At 42.9% G+C, this 20,628-nt stretch overlaps 1 protein-coding gene across 3 annotated transcripts in view; it reads left to right on the top strand.

Annotated features, from left to right (window-relative positions):
• Positions 1 to 6,775: 6,775 nt before the first annotated feature.
• LOC138962358 (uncharacterized) overlaps positions 6,776 to 20,628 on the top strand; it is a 73,691-nt gene continuing 59,838 nt past the window's right edge. Inside the window, exon 1 of one of the 3 annotated variants that reach the window (XM_070334151.1) lies at positions 6,776 to 7,041. The gene's annotated coding sequence lies outside the window, so the exon portion shown is untranslated. Of the gene's footprint in view, positions 7,042 to 15,468; positions 15,893 to 17,893; positions 18,397 to 20,628 lie in introns of those variants that run through there. The other 2 variants (XM_070334152.1, XM_070334150.1) reach the window with 2 other exon arrangements.

The following is a 20,628-nucleotide window of genomic DNA, read 5'->3' as shown; positions in this document are numbered from 1 at the left end:
CGGTTGGTGAATCAGTAACAAAGAATTTGTACTGGGCCTTACTATTATTACTTATGATTAAAATATACACTGTTGTTCCCAGCCTCAGACAACAAAAGGTCAGCTAGACTTGTATTGAAAGTATGTATTATGAAAGTTAAAATGTTCTGGCCTTGGCCGCTTGCTGGTAAAACGAATGGTCAGAAGACCCCGTACATACTTGCCAAAACAATCGGATGGTCAACCGACCATGAATGAGACCAATGCGTTGGATCAAAAAAGTATACATCATGTGTCAATGACCTAGGACCCAGGCCTGTAAACAACACTAATTAATCATGTCTTCACTTTGACACAAAGTAACTTTAGTCAGGCATGGGAATTGAAAATTTTAAACAAGAAGGGCAAAGCCCATACGACTCACATGCTTGACCTTGACCTTTACATGACCTTGACCTTCAGGGTCAAGGTCAAATAACTAAACCTAGCAATGACATCATACACTAAGAACTGCTTTACACATTTTTCCTACCAAAATACATGTGACCTTGACCCAAGGTCAAGGTCATCCAAGGTCATGCAACACAAAGCTGTTAATTCAAGACATAGGAAGTACAATGGTGCTTATTGGCTCTTTCTACCATGAGATATGGTCACTTTTAGTGGTTCACTACCTTATTTTGGTCACATTTCATAAGGGTCAAAGTGACCTTGACCATATGTGACCAAATGTGTCTCATGATGAAAGCATAACATGTGCCCCACATAATTTTTAAGTTTGAAACAGTTATCTTCCATAGTTCAGGGTCAAGGTCACTTCAAAATATGTATACAATCCAACTTTGAAGAGCTCCTGTGACCTTGACCTTGAAGCAAGGTAAACCAAACTGGTATCAAAAGATGGGGCTTACTTTGCCCTATATATCATATATAGGTGAGGTATTAAATCTCAAAAACTTCAGAGAAAATGCGAAAATGTGAAAAATGGTCGTTTTTAAGACAACAATTACGGCCCCTGTGACCTTGAACTTGAAGTGAGGTCAAGTTGCCGCACATGTTTTTTGAGATCTTGTAACCATACACCATCAGGCCACATCAGGTGTTGATAGACTTAATAGTGTCCAAGAAAATCCAACGTTAAAGTTTTCCGGACGGACGGACGGACGCCGGGACGACGACTCGGGTGAGTACATAGACTCACTTTTGCTTCGCATGTGAGTCAAAAAGGCGGAAAATTTATAACTGAAGACGCGAAGCGTCAAGTCGAAGGCGTGAAGCGCCTAGCCTTACTAGGGGGGTCCGGTGGCATGCCCCCCCGGAAAATGTTTTCTCCAAAGAACCCAGATGGTGCAATCTGGTGTCATCTGAGCTCCAAGTTTGCCATTAAATTGTTTTTAGAATCAGAGTTTTTAGTACAAAAATGTACCAATTTTTGCTTTTTTGAAGAAAAAAAATATATATTGTATGGTTTAAATTTGTAAAAAAATTGATCTGTTGAGACAAACAGGAAAATGTAACTTGTAACACAATCTGTGCAATCTGGTTTACTTTTAAACATAAAAGTTCAATAACTGAGGCAGCGGTAGCAGCTAGTGCGTGAACAAAGTACGGAAAGTTTTCGCGGGCTTTTGCGCAAAGGCCAAAGTAACCAGTGCTTTTTTTGTGTGCCTCCCCCCTTTATTTTTTCGGCGGACACTTTTGCATTTTCGGCAGAACAAAAAAAAAAATTCGGCGGAAATCCGCCATTCGGCGGACAATTCCCATGCCTGTTTAGTGTACTGTAAGTCAACTAACCCCTGAACCGTGTACTGCTTAATAATAATACAATCTTCAAATAACATTTACAGCAGCCCGGAAAGTTAAAAAAATGCTGATTCTGAAAATGTACTAGCCAGAGAGCAAACTTTACTAGCCAAACCAACAATTTGTTTCAGCAACTTTACTGGTATTTGGCAAGTAGATGAACATTTCTACTATCGACTTGAGAAATGTTCATGCCGATAATTAATAAAGAAGGAATCTTTGTGCCCTAACTCCCCAGGCTACAGTTGGGATGGAAGTTCACGAAAAATTCGGAACATACAACTTAAATACAGTGGGTGCCGACCAATTCTTTCATTTTTGATCCAACGCCACCCAGGGTCGCTTTGTTGGGGTAGAATTTCCGAGACTACAGTAATTATGTTCGCGCAAGTAGACGACCACAAGATATTTTTACGTCAATGCATCGTGACGTCATCCCCTCTCTTAGGCCTCTCTCTCCGGAACCCAGGACCCCCCTCCCTAGATTCAGCCTTTAGTAGCATCAGCATGATTGGTGTAACCTAAAGATACCTTTTTGGATCAGCTAAAATGCTAAGCATTGGTATAATCAATGAAGTGTCCTCGAATGACAGATATCTGACCCAGGGCGGGGATATAGCTCAGTTGGTAGCGCGCTGGATTTGTATTCAGTTGGCCGCTGTCAGCGCGAGTTCGATCCCAGGTTCGGCGGAAATTTATTTCAGAGTCAACTTTGTGTGCAGACTCTCTTCGGTGTCCGAACCACCCCCCGTGTATACTACATTGGGTGTGCACGTTAAAGATCCCACGATTGACAAAAGGGTCTTTCCTTGCAAAATTGCTTAGGCACAGTTAATAATTGTCTACCATACCCGTGTGACTTGGAATAAGGCCGTGAAAGGTAAATATGCGCCGACATGGCTGCAATCTACTGGCCGTATAAAATTTCATCTCACACGGCATCACTGCAGAGCGCCTAGAACTGTACCCACGGAATATGCGCGATATAAGCTTCATTGATTGATTGATTGAGTTCAATTATTCAGCAAGAGAATACAGAAAGTGTCCTTTTGTGGGAGATGTCCTCTAATTGAAGGGGCCTCAAATAAAAGTTGCTGCTCAGCTGTGTGTAAGTGTAACTTCGAAACTAAAGGAGTAAACTTTTGTATTTGACCTGCATCACTGAATGGTCTACACAAGCATATTTAAGCATAGGCTACTTGCAACTTGCAATTATTCATCAACAGGAAATATGCTCTAAATCAAGAAATGTGCACATGTATTCATTTAGTTGTGAAGTTACAATATCTTAAAACAGTTCGGAGCAAAAACAAGTATTTCAGTATTTGGTCACATCATGGAATCACACACAGCAACGCAAGGCCAATCATCAGTCATCAGTTACATGTATAAAGAACAACAAATCGACTAAAATTAACTGCGAGAAAACAAAGCCTTGCACACATGTATACAATTGCGACACACAATTGGCAACAAATGCCAATCAGCTTGGGATCAGCTGGGAGGAACGAAAAAGGAAGTTAGTAGGCGTGCGAGGAGGATTAAATGGCACGCACCCCCTTCCCTCTGAACAAATCAGCTGGCACATGGTTGGGCAGCAAAAGAAAACAATCGCGCTGCACCTGATTTTGATCGTCAAGAATCGTTCCAGGCTCACGCAGACTACAGTGCACTAATACAGAAAGGTTCACCTACCCATTATCCGCTAAAAATGAAGACGATCCTGAACATAAGAGTGATAACATCTCAGAATGAACCAAGCACTATCTCTCGCCGACATAGTTTTTGTGGACTGTCTGGGATCCGAGTCGCGTCCGTGAACACAGATACTGAAACGTCACCACTTTGTGCTGTTTGTTGAAATAGGTCAAGGGTGGATCACAACTACACGCACTGACCGCGTATGTTCAACCAAAGAAATCTTTGCTTCTCTGTTTGATAAAACTCTTTACGGATTTACACTAAACTGATTTTGTTCATAAAAAAAAGATCTATTGCCTCATCTGCAAGAGTTTTCCATAGGTTATTTCATGCTATTCAGTGTTTGGGTTCAATGTAAAGAAAGGAAACAGATGGAAGGGAAGTAACTCTGTAATTTGTGTAAATGAAAACATCCCCCGATTATTTCGCTTTAACTGTCCTCTGCGTGAAAGACACCTTTCTCCCAGTACGAGCAACTCGCCATAGACACATCGGCTTTGTACATGGTTATACATTATAAGAACATCTCTCCAGTTAGCCCTATGACAAAATAAATTCTGGCTATTCTTTCTGTGCATAGTGCGAGTTTCCATAGCAGTCGTCACCTTCGCTAAGTCAATCTGCAAAACTTTAATTCAGCAAAATATTCTCATTCTGAAAAGAAAGCAGCAAGACTGGTGATTGTGGAAATATGCTCAGCAACAACAAAGACAACAACAACAACAACAACAACAACAACAACAACAACAACAACATATAGTTCACTAGTTGACCAGACAAGTCATTTTTGTTTTCATCGTTTGGCAACCACAAAGTGAGGGGTACGTAACATTATTCATTTTTGACTTTTACTCGGATATTCCATCGATTAGAGAAAATTAAAAATACAACAGTAAAATCACAATAGTCAGTTGTGCATTCTGCGTAACGAGGATAGGAGGTATGGGCCAGGAAGGGGGGGGAGGGGTAAGATAGGATGTAGGGGCTAAGACGGGGGGGGGGGGGGGGGGGGGATGGGGGGTAGGATGCAGGGGCTAGGGAAGGGGTGGGTAGGATCGGATGTATAGGGGCTAGGATAGGAGATAGGGGCTAGGAAGAGGGGGGGGGTAGGGTAGGAGGTGGGGACCTATAGGGGCTAGGATAGGAGGTAGAGAGGCTAGGGGTGTAGGATGAGAGGTAGGAAGAGATGTGTCCCTCCCCAGGGGAGGATAATGGCGGGGGGGGGGGGGGGGGGGGGGGAGAGGTCCAGGGTTACCCCCCCCCCCAAAAAAAAAAAAATCTGTCTCATGGTGTTACTGGACGCGGTGTGATTAACCTTGTTATCATCCAGAAGAGGCACTTCATAAAGTTACATTATCATCAGCGTCTGGGGGGGCTAACCCTCTGACCGGGAATTCGTCACTCGACCTCATCGAGGCCTGCGCGGCCCCTGAACCCCGGCCACAATCGATCCCCCCCCCCCCCCCACACTCCACTCCTTTAACCCTTGATCCACCCCTGCCCCCGGATGAGAAAACACTTATTATTCATTAGTGTAGCCTCATCGAAGTGCTCTAAGTCCTTAATTATTAACTGTGATTTCCTGCTTGTATGTCTGAAGTCCACAATTTCAAGAACAAACAAATAATGGCCAAAGTGCTCCACTGCTATTCATCTTCAAGTTAGAACTGAACAGCACCTAACTGCAGATTGGGAAAAAAGAACAGGAGGCGTACACCGCTATGGGTTGGCACCGTACACCATTTGTTCACACTTGCTGTCTTTGAAGTCAAAATTAAAAGCAAACAAATTGCAACAGAGGCAAAACTCTTGGCACGATGCGCCGCAGACATAGGCTATTGTACAACGTGTTCGAGCTGCTGTAGCAGTAGGGGATTTCTTGAATTATCATAACAAAGTACATTTCTTCCCGTACTAGGGGGGCTTTGACAAACGATTGGAACAAAAGTAGGTCCAAACTTCACGCAAAGAAAGGGTACTATGGACAAAATTCACGTATTTGATAGAGAAAGGGTTTCTGCAGTTGCCACCTTAAAATTGCCAAAACACAAAAAGCAGTTCATGCAGTCTAGCACATTTTGTTCGGTCATTTACCTTCGAGTCGCCTTCTCTTGCCTCAGATTGTCAGCAGCACAGGCCATATTGGCATTGAGCCGGGCGTACACCTTCCAGTCCGGCGCGTTCTCTTGCCTGCAGATTGTCAGCGACACGGGCGATAGGCATTTAACGCCTTACTCCGACGTGGTCAGGACATCTTTGAAATAAGAATGAACTATACAACGTGCGCTGGTTTTACAATAATACTATAGCCTACTACGATTTCGACATTATGAGACACTTTCATTGTATAGCCAGTAATGCAGACACAGATGCAACATTCATTTCAAGTTTCAAGGCACTCGATCGCACACTCGTGAAATTGTACGTATTGCCTCCCGGGTTACAACACAGCCCTGAGATTGTGCCGTATTAGCATGTTATATATGGTGCTCTTCGCACGACCGTGCGGTCAGCGGCTTGGTACAGAGGTACCTGTGATGAAAGGACACCCTTTTGTCCCAACATTGCAGGTGGCTTGTCACTACGGCTATGTCTTGGTCAAGGTAGTAAACAAAGGAACTGCCGGAGAGGATGTCTTTTACTGGGAGGTGTCTTGTCATCAGAGGGGTCTTAATATTGCAGGTACCTCTGTATTTACTCGTATGCTTGGTCTAGAAACAAGTAAGATCCGTAAGATTGCACTGACATTGCACAATACTTCGATGAAGTGGAATTCCAGAGGACCGCGCATGTGAATATCCTTCATTGAATGTTAGTTTAAAACATGCCTTCACATGACCGCTGACAATTTAAAAACTGAGGCAGGGGTACATAACAGGGGCTTTTATTTGCCTGGCATAGGCCCCCCCCCCCCCCCCCACCCACCAGATCCTGTTGAAATTTAGCATTTGAAAGGGGTATTTTATGGCTCTCCTGAGAAAAAAGGTGCATTCGCCGGGTAAGGGAGGGGGGGGGGGGACTTCCTGAATTCAGGTCTCTTTCTCTCAACCCCCTCCCCCCTCCCCCCCTCCCCCTCCCCCCCCCCCCCCCCCCATCCAGACTTCAGCCCTGAACGTTCTTTCGTCGCACTATACAACAGCATTCACCTGTCAACAGGTACGCGCAAGGCGCATTCATTGGGTATTTCCTGTTTGCGATGAAATGAACACGGCCCCGCTGTGGTGCACTGTTGACACGATCCGTGCAACCGAGACCATTTTTTGCTTGCTCGCATGGGAAGGGGGGGGGGGGGGTCTCATTATTTCCGTTAGTGTGCGCGACACAATGTTACACTGCGTGCTGGGTTTTGTTTTGCATTTTTGCACTGTGGGGACGTTTTTCCCCCGTTCAATCACAGTTCAAGGATAGTGTTATGTGAAAATGTCAACGGAGGTGGTGTATTCGTGTCTCCTGAACACAGGTGAAAAGTGAGAACTGACTTCAACGGAAGAGGTGTACGTGCGTGTCCCGGCCTAATCAGGGCAGGTGAAAAAGCTGAAATTTGTTTGTCAGTTTGAGGTGAGCGTTATTTTGTTACTCGTTTGATAACAAAATTATACACACACACACACACACACACACACACACACACACACACACACACACACACACACACACACACACACACACACACACACACACACACACACACACACACACACACACACACAAACACTATGCGTGTGCTTGGTAAGAGTATGCACATAAAACGATGTTCTTTTTTAATCGAGCATGCGTAATTAAATACAAACTTAAACCATCCAATAAACAAACGATCGATCAAACGAACGAATGAAGGAATGAACAACAAACAATAAAAACACAAACCAAGTAAGCCAACAAAAAACAAACAAACACAAAACACATACACAAACAAACAAACAAACAAACTAACGAACAAACGAACAAACCAACAAACAAACAAACAAACAAACAAACAAACAAACAAACAAACAAACAAACAAACAAATAAATAAACAACGAGCAAACTCGGGCAAAGACAAACAGACTGACAGGTCAAGCTTAGTCAAATGTTCAATATGATGTGTCATGATGGGTTTGAAAATAATCTTCACCCTATTAAACAAACGATTTATATTCTTACTTCTTGTAATTTTGAAAATTAATCTCCATATTCTTGTACACCGACTTGTCTGCATTCTTTTTAAACTGACGTAGGTCATATATAAAATGATCTACATGGTAAACGTTCACTGAGGCTAATTTACCCGTATTCTGCTGCGTTTGTAACATTTATATCAAATGAAAATGCCTCACATTCCAGGCATTTCTCATTGGGCCCTGTTCACGTTTACGCGACCAGACCTGATGCAGTTATAACGAATATTATTGAGGTTGCGAAGAAAACCAAATAACTTTTAGTACTCAAGTCGGAACAGTCAACAGAGACAGAGATGATCAACGTAATTTTTCACTTCTCAAACTGACGGTGTAAACACCCGTTTTTTCGCCCATCTAAACGTCCACCAAGGAACAAACTCAGGATCCTACACCGGCATTTTGAGACGAAAGGATTGATATGTGTGTGTGTGTGTGCGCGCGCGCGCGCGCGCGCGCGTGTGTGTGTGTGTGTGTTGTTACTACTCTTCTTTTTACCTTGACTGTTCAGCTCTTTGAGCAGGGTCTTCCTGGGTTTGTGCGTTTTATTAACATTTTGTATTGTTGTTATATATTTACGTCATCTTTGTCTCGCTTCCGTATCAGATATTCGGTCGTTTACCCCGCAAACTCTAAATCGACTAGCACGAGTGAGCGGCTGTTAATGAGCTCCCCGAAATAGCCAGAGTAATTTAACATTGTCTGCATGCGCATTTCTCTGGTATGACATTCGCAATTGGACCCATCACGAAAGAAGGAGGAAGCTCCAGAAATAAATCGATGAATTTTTTGGGGTCAGATATTGCCCTTGGCACGTACAGAATTTGGCTGGAAATTGAGCCACTCGAGATTCTTGTTGTCCATAACAATTGTGCGTGGAAAGAATGAGATTTGTAGGGGCGGTCCGGGCTGACAATGTTCTTTCGCAATGTCTGGAGCAATAATAACGGGCAAAGTGTCACAATTTCATCGCTTTACCCCCCCCCCCCCCCAGGACCCCCTCTCCCCCTTCCCCTTCCCCTCCCCCTCTTGCCACCACAACCCTTTTTTTCGCCCAGACCAGCCGCTTGACTCCCAGAAAGAATTGAAAAGGAAAACGACAAGTGGACATATGCAATTACTAAAACAGAAGCTGAAAAACATAACACACACAGACAGACAGACAGACAGAACCGACAGACTGACCGGCTAAATCTCTCTCTCTCTCCCTCTCTCTCTCTCTCTCTCTCTCTCTCTCTCTCTCTCTCTGTCTCTCTCTGTCTGTCTCTCTCTGTCTCTGTCTCTGTCTTTCTGTCTGTCTCTCCCTCTCTCTCCCTCTCTCTCTCTCTGTCTCTCTCTCCCTCTTTCTCTCTCTCTCTCTCTTTCTCTTTCTCTCAGAATAATATATTCCACGAAAATACACTAGAATCCCATCATTGTTTAAATTAACCATGCTGTTTTCAAACACTAGTAAGCCGCTATTGCTACGTTTTTCTACATTTGTCATGAAGGTGCTTTCCATTCGTAATCCATAATCCGTAAACGAAACAGGGCGATACTAGTAGGATGTTCTTGTTTTGTTTACTTTGTGCATTTGTATGCTGGTGCTTGAGATGTGCTCATCTCCATGAAAAGGGACCAAGGCCTACTCATTAAAACATTCAGACTTCAGACTTCTCTCTCTCTCTCTCTCTCTCTCTCTCTCTCTCTCTCTCTCTCTCTCTCTCTCTCTCTCTCTCTCTCTCTCTCTCTCTCTTTCTCTGTCTGCAAACGAAGCACACTTTTTGTTTTGTTTTGATATGGTGATAAAAAAAACCCAATGATGATGATAATGATAGTTTGTGTGTGTGTGTGTGTGTGTGTGTGTGTGTGTGTGTGTGTGTGTGCGTGCGTGCGTACGTGTGTGTGTGTGTGTGTGTGTGAGTGTGTGTGTGTGGTTTACCTTCAGCATCCCTTTTACGACTGTGTGATTTTTGCTTGCTCCACTTTATTATAAATTACTATTCATAGGAAGGAAATTCAGCAATTACCGGACATGAGAACGTAAAGCACTATTCAATGACATCAAGCCTGAGATATGTGTATAATAGATACTGTTTGCTTGGCTTGTCCTCTTTGTAATATACTAAAACCAAGAAAAGGTCTATTGAGGGCTACAAATACATTAATTATGCTTAATGGGTATTAGCCTACGTTTTAAAAATAAATTTATATAACTATTTGGAAAGGTCTCTGACCTGAAAATGTTTCCCTTGACTCTAGAGTGTTTGTTGTTGAGGTTGATAAATCAGATATATTTATTTGATTTCATCTGACCCTTTTGTAGACCGGTAAACTGCCTTCTGCCTCTATCACTGCATCAGTCGTTACGCGGACGTACGCGTGATCACACACGGGAATACACGGAACGGTAGCGGGAGAGCAAATCGGTGGAGGGGAGACTGACTAGATAGACAGACGGTCAGACATATAGATAGACAATCAGACTGACAGACGACAAAAACAGACAGATAGACAGACAGACATACAGACTGAATTACACACTGACTTAGTTTTCTCACACACTCTTGAAAGTCGTATCACAACTATGACTGTGCCATTACAGACGAAGATACATTTGCATAACTTGACTGATCGGGAAAAACACATAAACAAAGGAAGACTGAAAGAAAGAAAAAACACACCATAATGCTGACTCATTCACATAATTTGTTAGTTCAACCCGAAAGCATATTTTAGTGTTTAACTACCAGGTGTGCGTTGTACGCGAGGACATAAATGGATTCCTCCCGTTCGTCTCCCACATCTTTTATCCCCCTCAGCAGCCTCTCAGATCCCCCCCCCCCCCCCTCCACCGCCACCTCCACGACGCGATGACATAAATGGATTTCTCCCGTTTGTCTCCCACATCTTTTATCTCCCTCAGCAGCCTCTCAGATTCCCCCCCCCCCCCCCCCACCATCCCCTCTCTACCTAGCTTTATCTTAAAAGGTACATTCTTTCTCGTGTAAGCGTTCATGTTCACCAACACAGATCAGTCCAGGTCTTTACACAAAACGAGAGTATCCTTCAACTTAAAGGCACACTCCTCTCCGTGAAAACAGTTCTGCTAATTATATCAGACACTGCCAGAGCTTTTTGCATAGCATAACACCATTCAGTCTCCATTTGAACACACTGCGACACACACAATCGATAGGAAGAATAATCTCAAACTCCGCAAGAACCAGTTGATTGTGTCCAGGTGAACGAATGACCGCCTCATACCACGTACGACTCTGCCAGTCAAGATCTAATATGGTCAGTCGAATCAGGAAGGACTGCGCCTTTAAGCCAAAAGATCAACAAAATCAACAACGTGACTGCTTCTTTTGCAGAGTGTCATTTTATTTTTAAAAACATTTTTTGGTGCTGAATCACAGAAAGCAGCCCGCCTGTTGAGTTTTAACAAGTGTCCAGGTGAAAAAAATATGGGCAGAAACACGAACGCTTACGTGAGAAAAAAATGTATCTTTAACCCTCGTATCATCCCACCTTTGTTTTCGCCCCAGCCATTTTGTAGTCAGTCTCAGTCTCTGACCCCGCGCGCACCTTTGCCTTTGACCTTCGACCTTCTCCCACGACCTTTTCCCACGACCTTTGGCCTGAACGGTTCGTTTGACTCTCGGTGGGCGAAATGCTGCACTGATCTGACACTGACACTATTAGCATTCAGTGATTTTGTTTTGGATAGAATAGTGCGTAATTTCGCCTGTTTTTAACCTCACCGGTCACCCGCGGTCGCGGCAAAACTGTTCCTTTTACATGTCTTAAGTCGGCAGTGAAGGTGCTCTGAGCCCTACATTAATTTTGTTGTCGGCGAAAATACCGAACAGTTCCTTAAATTTCAAAACTAAAATTTTTGCGTATTATCCCTAATCGAAAAAATGGAAACAAAATGAATGATCTGGCGCTTATGGTACATCAAGGGAGAGAACTTACTCAAGGGAGAGAAGGCGTCAGTGAAACAGAGGAGAAATCATCCACAGACTGGTCTCCCTTGAGGGAATGAGCATACAATAAGTGAAGGCAGATCAATACTGCTTCAAGGCTATATCGAGCGTGCGCCTCCGTACCCGCACTCTTTAGCTCAATCGATGATCGTGATGCTGTGTATCGTCTCCAACACGGAGGCATTTTATTTCCGATCCAGGCGTTGCGGGGGTGCGATACCACACTGTTTTGACTGCTTCATTTCTTTTTGAATTTTAGCAAAATCCAGACCGTTTTAAATGATGAAATGTCACATACCTGCGCGGGACACATTAATAGTGAAGCTTTCCAGTCCTTTTATCGACAAGGAGGCGCGTAGAATGAGATGAAAGAGGACGAACATGTTAAAATGTATATGGACGGATCTACAGCAAATCGGTTCGTGTGTTCGTTAACGTGTATTTTTCTCGCTGAAAACCACACATGTACCAGATACATACCTTATTCATCCACAAAACCATAAATAAAGGCTGTAGGTAGTTTCAAAGAGATACAGTTTGCTTTGAATGGAGGACACTAACCGTGATGTTGGCGGGAACGCTTTGCTTCCGCGATCGGGGGTGCGCTCTCGGTATAGCCGAATATACGGCGTGTCACGTGCTTGTGTTCGAGATGACTTGGAGGCGTGAACCGGTGGGAAGGATTTATGGACACACATGGGGACATTCAGTAAGGTCAGTGACACCTTTGTGTCGACACACAATCATTTTAGATGAAATAATTTGATCATAATGCCTTCGACCATGGAGAGGTTACTTGGCAAGGTTCCAAAAATGTCAACATGTCAGAATGTATTGGACAAAATATTTCATTCAAAGAAACTTGATTTAAACGATTGGTCTGATAGAGGGAACTCGTTTTTAAAATTGACTGATAGATTTGGGTGAACTACACAGACAGACAGACAAACAGACAGGCAGGCAGGCAGGCAGGCAGGCACTGGCAGGCAGGCACACACACACACACACACACACACACACACACACACACACACACACACACACACACTAACACAAACACACACCCACACACAACACACGCACACACATACACAAACACAAACACACACCCACGCACACAACACACACACACATACACAAACACACACCCACACACACACACACACCACGTTGAGCACTGCTTGACGTGTCATATATTCGATTGATTTTGCTGTCGCACCTCCCCTCCATCCCCCCCCCCCCCCCCTCACGGCCCATTCTCAAACCAACTTTAGAAGCGAAGTTAGAGGGGTTGGGGAAGTGTAGGGAATAGTGTAATTAACCATTTGTCAGCGTCATTTTGATAACAACATTAAAAAATAAAAGTTATTGAGTTAGCAATATTCACATGACATGGGGTTACAGTCCTTTGATGAAAGAAAAATCTACAAGAGAAGTATGTTCATTGTGAAGCTTATTGTCTATAACATACCTAATCCCTTTAATCTTCGATATGATTCCACATGCAATTACTCTCTTTGGCGCAAAAGTGAAGGAGAAAATGAAAACATCTTCCTGCAAAAAGCAAAATCTTTGTATGTAGAGAGATAGAGAGAGAGAGAGAGAGAGAGAGAGAGAGAGAGAGAGAGAGAGAGAGAGAGAGAGAGAGAGAGAGAGAGAGAGAGAGAGAGAGAGAGAGAGAGAGAGAGAGAGAGAGAGAGAGAGAGAGAGAGAGAGAGAGAGAGAGAGAGAGAGAGAGAGAGAGAGAATTGAATTGAAATTCATTTATCGAGGGTGACAGAATAAGCAATGTATGTAAACATGATTTTTTTCATCCGGCCCTCGCCCATTCAGGAGTAACACAATAACAAGAAGAAATTGAAGTTAAGTTAACCACAGTACATATTACATAGATAGAAAGAATTTGCAATCGTTTATAATCAGACATGGAAAGAGATGTATTTTGTAAAAGAAATAATTTAACAGCTCGTCTATGTAAACTGCCCAAGTCTTTCAAGAAGAGAGATACAATATACTAGTAGGGCTTCTTATTCTTCATGTTGTCGACCCATCTACACGTCGTCATACCCACAACCCAGTTGTCGCAAATGTGCTTTAATTCGGCGAGAGTTGAGCGGTGTGGCTGCGGGAGGATTGGGTTATTAGAACATAAACATCCTGCACATTGGCCACAGAATAACTGTTCGCTGACTAATCAGGGGAATGTCCTGCACTTCATGGTTATCTGTCTGGACAGTTGACACTTCGGGTTCTGCGCAGTAAGCTATAGTTTCTTCCTCTTTTAAAACAATACTTCAGCTACGTCACCGGACGCAAGCTGTTGACATTCTCACTTACAGAGTCGTTAATTTTCTGTTGGAGTTGTACGTTTTGTTTTGGCAAGTGCATCCTATCTTTGCTTTGCACTTAGGCCTAAAAAAAAATAGGTGTGGTTACGGTAACCCGACCTACCCTATTTTTAGGGGCCGACCCTATAACTTTTTATTACATTTGTCAAAAAAATACCCAAAACAACAAGTAAACGAGTGCAGAAAACGCAATGAAAGCGAAAGCGCCCGAGTCGCACACTTATTTCCCTGTCAAGTAGGTTTAATTTGTACACATTAGAAAAAAAAGTAAAAAAAAAAGAAAAGTGATTGCCTACCTTCCTACCCTATTTTTTTGGCTATGTTACCGTAACCACACCTATTATTTTTTTTGGCCTTACGTAGCACACTTCCACTGTTCAAGCATGCACTCAACCCGCAACAGCGGAGTGTTTCTTGGTTTTCCATTTTTGAACTTTCTTTGTTTCGAGATTTTGGGAGTGGTAAATCTCGTCTAAATCTTCAGGATGCTTGACAACGTGTCAAAATTGCCGATGTATGTTGAGATTGTATACTTCTGGCCCCAAACTGACCTATTGATTGTTAGCGCCTCATTAGTGAATTAACCTCTGCTGGAATCTATACTCGTTTACATCTCTATTTAGAGATCGATAGTAAACATTTATATAATGCGCTTATATAAACAATTATATATATATACAAAGACCACCCCATACACCCCCAGTACCGAAGAGGTATGTAGATGTCTTTTGATTGGGCAGCGTGTTGCCTTGCATTATTTTTGACGGATCCGGCGAAACTAAGCGTATTCGAACCCTGTGCTATGCTAACGGGAGCTCACCTACTTAAAAGATTTCAACTCGTGCACGGTTGCGGATCAAAGAATGTAGTATACAACCGTTACATGCCACGGTTGTGTACAACCACGAGTTGCATTCGACTTTTGCAGTCCCGTGTATCTCTAGCTTCAATCGTTTGCAAGGGTTCCGCCAGTAATATATATATATACTAGAATGAATACCCGCTTCGCCGGGTACCCGGCTTTGCCGGGAAGAAGTAGAGGAATACCCGGCTTCGCCGGGATGAAAGCGTTGTGGACAGTGACCTTCTAAAAATAGTAACAGGAATATGGATTGACGCCACACGAAGGAAGGGAGATAAACGCAAAACACTGGAGAAGATAAGGAAGAGTTACTGGGAATGGATCTGGGAGGATGAACAGAAAAACCAAAATCGGTTCAGCGCTGCGCGCTGAGAGCACGTGTTGAAAATTATCATCAACCAGGTTGTGTCCGGGGTCCACCTGAATATGCCCACCAAATTTGAAGCAGATCCATCGAGAACTTTGGCCGTGCATCGCGAACACACACACACACACACACACACACAGACAGACACAAGTCGTATATATAGATAGATGGGTAAGTAGCCGGCTGGCCGGACTTGCCCTTTTTTTTTTTCCTTTCCTTGTTTTTCAGACTTTCACGCCTCTCAGCAGACATGCTGTCTGTATTCAGTTGAAGTCAGAATATTCGTAGCCACCGTCTGAAAGCAGTCGATCTCCGCATCAACAACTGACGGAGTACTTGGTGAAAATACGTTTCGTCTGGTCGGCTAAGTGGCGGATGTGTGCATAGGAATTGTTCAGCCTGATAACTCTTCTTGTGAAAGACTTCACTTCCTGATGATACAATAATGCGGCGCGTGCGGCGTTGATTCGCTGATGACAGTAATCTGTGTTAGCAATAATATTGCTCTGCTACAGTGGGTAATATGTGGTGTTACTGAGTTTCTTCCTTCGCGCCATCATCAGTGTTGCATTTGGCGTATTTTTTGTGATCAGTAAAACTTACAGCATTGTGATTAGTTTAGTAAACATCTTCATTTTCATCAGATATGCATTCTCTTGTGTAAGCGGTGTTTTGGCTGATTGTCAAGTGATATTTGTTAAAGGTACGTATACATTGTGATTGCATGACTCTAAGATTATACTGGTTCAGATCTTTTGAGTGCACGGATGTTGCTACAATTTTTTTTTATCTTCGGCAAATTTGCCAAAAATAACCATAACAGTTTCCACAATAAAGGAGGAAGGAAGATAAGCCCTGAAAGACAGACCCGTTCAAATCCACGACTACAGTTACAAAGGGAGGTGACACATTTTGTGGCCGTGGTCTCTTGCTGGGATGTTGATGGTTGGAATTTGACATTGTGTTGATAGGGCACTTTTTGCTCTGTGTGAACCTGGATTTTCTTGCATTTCGTTGGGACTGAACTGGTACGGGCGTTTGAGCTCTGCTGTCGTGGTTAGTCTCGTTTCTTATGTAATGTCTGAGGATGCGGCACGGTCTGTATACCTGATGTCATTTTTGATCTAATAGAAGACCATTATTATAAAAAAATAAAAAAAAGTGAACACATCAGTGGTTAACCAGGTTAGATTAACACACCTCAAATTCAAGAAATGGATTAAAATCATTGAACCTTACCAACGCAACACGTTTGTAAATTGTGTACCCGCCATTACCCGGTGGCCTAGTGGTAAGGCGTCCGCCTCGTGATCGGGAGGTCGTGGGTTCGAACCCCGGCCGGGTCATACCTAAGACTTTAAAATTGGCAATCTAGTGGCTGCTCCGCCTGGCGTCTGACATTATGGGGTTAGTGCTAGGACTGGTTGGTCCGGTGTCAGAATAATGTGACTGGGTGAGACATGATGTCTGTGCTGCGACTTCTGTCTTGTGTGTGGCGCACGTTATATGTCAAAGCAGCACCGCCCTGATATGGCCCTTCGTGGTCGGCTGGGCGTTAAGCAAACAAACAAACAAACCCGCCATTACCGTCCATTATATTCCTCTCCAGTTATAATGTACAATTTTTCATGAACGTTAGAAACTGTGCAAGGGTCTGTCTAGCGTGGCTGAAGTCGACTTCACGAATTAAGTTCGCTGTATGAACTATTGGCACTGAGTTTTGGGTAAAAAGACTTAGCAAAGTCTTCGCGAATTCAACTCAAGTTCCGGCGCAAGTAAGGAAGGCTTTAACTGTTAAACTCAGATTATAATGGGCAAGGATGTTATTCACTCAATGACTGATTACGAAAAGTCAGTGAGTCAGTTCACAGGGTGTTAATTGACGGGTAATGTCAGTCAACCTTTATGTTGGGTCACTGGCGGCGATCACTTGAAGACCGCAGTGACCGTGACAAGGGCAACATTTTGATTATTCCTTCACTTTGACTTCTAGCGGCCTACAGACAACTGTGGACTAACATGCAGGTGTAGTATGTTTGTTTGCTTTGTTGTTTGTTCGTTTGCGCGATCGCGCGCGTCTGTGTGTGTGTGTGTGTGTGTGTGTGTGTGTGTGTGTGTGTGTGTGTGTGTGTGTGTGTGTGTGTGTGTGCGTGTGTGTGTGTGCGTGCGTGCGTGCGTATGCGTGTGTTTATTAGAATATTATGTCCGATGAGAGTTTTCTTCTTCTGGTATACTTATTCAGATTTGGGGAGAATATGAAGATTTTTTTCCTGCAAAATGTTTTGAATGGATACCTGCATGTGTACGAAAAGAGCGAGGAGTATCGTTCTTTATATTTTACAAGGCTCAAAACAAGGAAAATCTCTTCAAAGAAACAAACAAGTAAACTGAAACCAAATACATCGCCATTATTTCAAGATTATTTCCACAAATCAATGTAGATATGTTGTAAATATTCTCCAAAAATGTTGCACACCGCCGTAACTGTAACATACGACTTCTCCGTACAGTAAGCCTTTAAACCCTTATTGATATTCGACAGGTAAACATGATTGGCATTCATTCAGTGCCTCGTGTCTAAAGAGGAATGGCTCTGTGTTTATACGACACGCCACAGCTGGCGTTATATTTACCTTTGCCCAATTGCAAGTCAAGTTAAGTAGATTATAGTTACACTTCAGGTAACGGGTTTTAGCGAAATACAATAGCAAAAGGGTTTCCCTTTTCTGTGTTTTCTTGTTGTACAGACTTACAGGTCAATTGTAACCGGGCACCCGACACATGCACACACGCACTTCTACCCTAAGCCGGAAACAAAATACATCTTTATCGGTTCTGTTTGATGAATACACATGTATTCATTGCCTTCAGGTCGCAGGTGCAAAGGCAGTAATGCGAGAACGGGAGCAGATAAACCGGTTTCGTGCCGTGGGCCCTTTTTGTGTTATTTTCCTTGGTAAAGACAGAAAGCAATTGTCAGTGTGGAGGGTGTTAGACTTATAGTCACTTTGACAGTAACTGTGTAGCCATTCAGTATTGTAACCTTTGACGGTTAGGACACTTTCTCCCTTGGTGTACCTCTTTCAGCTGAAGTGTTTTCTTTATTCACCTATCCTAAACGGATCTGCTGGGGTGCTCAGGACTGTGTTTTTTTCCTTCTCCAGCAGTGGTAAATATTGCAACTGGATTACTACGAAATATCACCAGGTAAGCCGTCCAGCACTTCTAAGCTTTTCACTTCCTCCAACTTTCAGAACAAAAAAATACAACTTTAACACTTACAGGTAAGAATTGTGTACTTTTGTTTCGTTTGTTATGGAACAGTGGCAGATACGGTTATATATACGAAAATTGGCAAAGGCAGCTCAACTAATAGGATCATTCTGTGTGTGTGTGTGTGTGTGTGTGTGTGTGTGTGTGTGTGTGTGTGTGTGTGTGTGTGTGTGTGTGTGTGTGTGTGTGTGTGTGTCTGTGTCTGTGTCTGTATGTCTATGTCTGTGTCTGTTTGTTTACTTTTCAACTTTAATTCAATGAAGAACAGAAAAACCATGAACAATATTTTCCTGATCATATTTTCAGACTTGTATGACAGATTGGAAGTTCCACAATATGATTCGTGACCACTGATCAAGTCCCATTTAATACCTTAACATGTTATCTCTTTCTCATTTTTTAAAATAATAATTTGATTGTAAGGGAAATCATGCAAAGTGTCTAAAGTCGATATAAAACTTGTTTTTCTTCAGACACGTATTTAGGGAACATTATTCACTTGCGTTACTCAAAATAAAAATAAATCCCCAGTATTAAACAATTGTTATCGAAGCCTGAATGTAAAAGCAAACATGAGAGAGTTACAACACTGATTCACGTCCGTTGCTCTGAGCCATACGTTTGACTTCTGTTTTAATGGTTACTGACCGGAAATTACACTCATTCCCACTGAGTGCGAGTTCCGGCGAACGACTAAGTACTTAATTGTTACATGCTCTTTTTGGGCGGATCAAATGTGTGTGTGTGTGGATGTGTGTGTGTGTGTGTGTGTGTGTGTGTCTTTGGTGTGTGTATGTGTGTGCCCGGTGTGTGTGTGTGCCCGGTGTGTGTGTGTGTGTGTGTGTGTGTGTATGTATGTGCCCGGTGTGTGTGTGTGTGCCCGGTGTGTGTGTGTGTGCCCGGTGTGTGTCACACGCGAAGATCATTACCGTAGCATTTCATCATCTTGTACAGTGTGCTTGTAATTCAGATGATGACTTATCAACTTTGTCAATGAGACGACGTTCGTTCTTTACCGCTTTGCTATTGTTCTCAGTACTGTATTGGGTGTTTTGAACTTTTCACCTTCCCATGTACATATTGAGTTTTTAAACCAAAACACCACTGTTTTGTTTGGCTCTCCATATTTCCCTCGAATTGTTCTTTACCTTCGATGAACTAAACTATTTTTAGGCGTAGATTACACAGACGCTTAACTTACACCAAGAAGACGCAGATAATTCGAAAGTTTTCATTTTTTAAAGCATCTCCCTGGCGTTCACCAACCCGCCTCCTGTTCCTTACATATTCCTTGTCTTTCAATTTTTGCTGAAGCCTCGATCTTTATATAACCACAATCAAACTCAGTCTAGCACAGTGTTGATTCCCCTATGCTGAGGTAGCCTTTATAGCCGGCTAAAGAATTCGCACTGTCCCATTGTGTCAGACCAAAGATATTTCACTGCGACATCTTTGGTCAGAATGATGCGCGGGATGCAGTAACATACAGTGTAACATTACAGTAGCTCAAACACAGTCCGGCAACCTTCAGTCTCGGGCAAACACTTGCGAATCTGAAAAGCAACAGAGAAAATAGAAAGACTATATAACACGCATGACACTTTTCAGGTTATCGCCTCTCACACAAAACTTGAAAGCCACAGTGTTCGGAAACAGGAGGCTCATTCTTTGTGCTCAATTATTATGTGAGGGGAATCGTTCCTTTCTCCTCATCGTGTTGGCCATGGGTAAACAGATTAGCTCAATACGGTGTGTGTTTCAAGCGGCTGACACCTTTAGATCTTTGAATTATACGCTGCAATGTTTTGGGGGCTGCGTCTTTTTAAAAATGAAGTAGAGTTGAAAGAGGAAAGCTGGTGGTGAAACTGAGGAGTGTGAAGAACATGTAATCATATTCATAAATTAAAATTCCGTTGGTAGTTTCCTGTGCTGTTTTATTTTCATTGGGAAAGAACAAATGCGTGGAGGTTTAACAAAAAGAGGGCCCCAAAGGGGGGGTATCATCACGATCACAGGAAGGGAAATTTTAGCTTTCACGACTATGATCACAGTTAACTTGATTTTTGTTTTCACGATCACAAACACCTTGACGAATAGAGGATCATAGAGTGGTACAACTGTGAAAAATGTACGTTGAAAATAAAATGCTTTGCAATAATGCCCATC

This window comes from Littorina saxatilis, linkage group LG3, assembly GCF_037325665.1.
Source record: "Littorina saxatilis isolate snail1 linkage group LG3, US_GU_Lsax_2.0, whole genome shotgun sequence".
Lineage (NCBI taxonomy): Eukaryota > Metazoa > Mollusca > Gastropoda > Littorinimorpha > Littorinidae > Littorina > Littorina saxatilis.
This window is presented reverse-complemented; position numbering and strand designations above follow the sequence as displayed.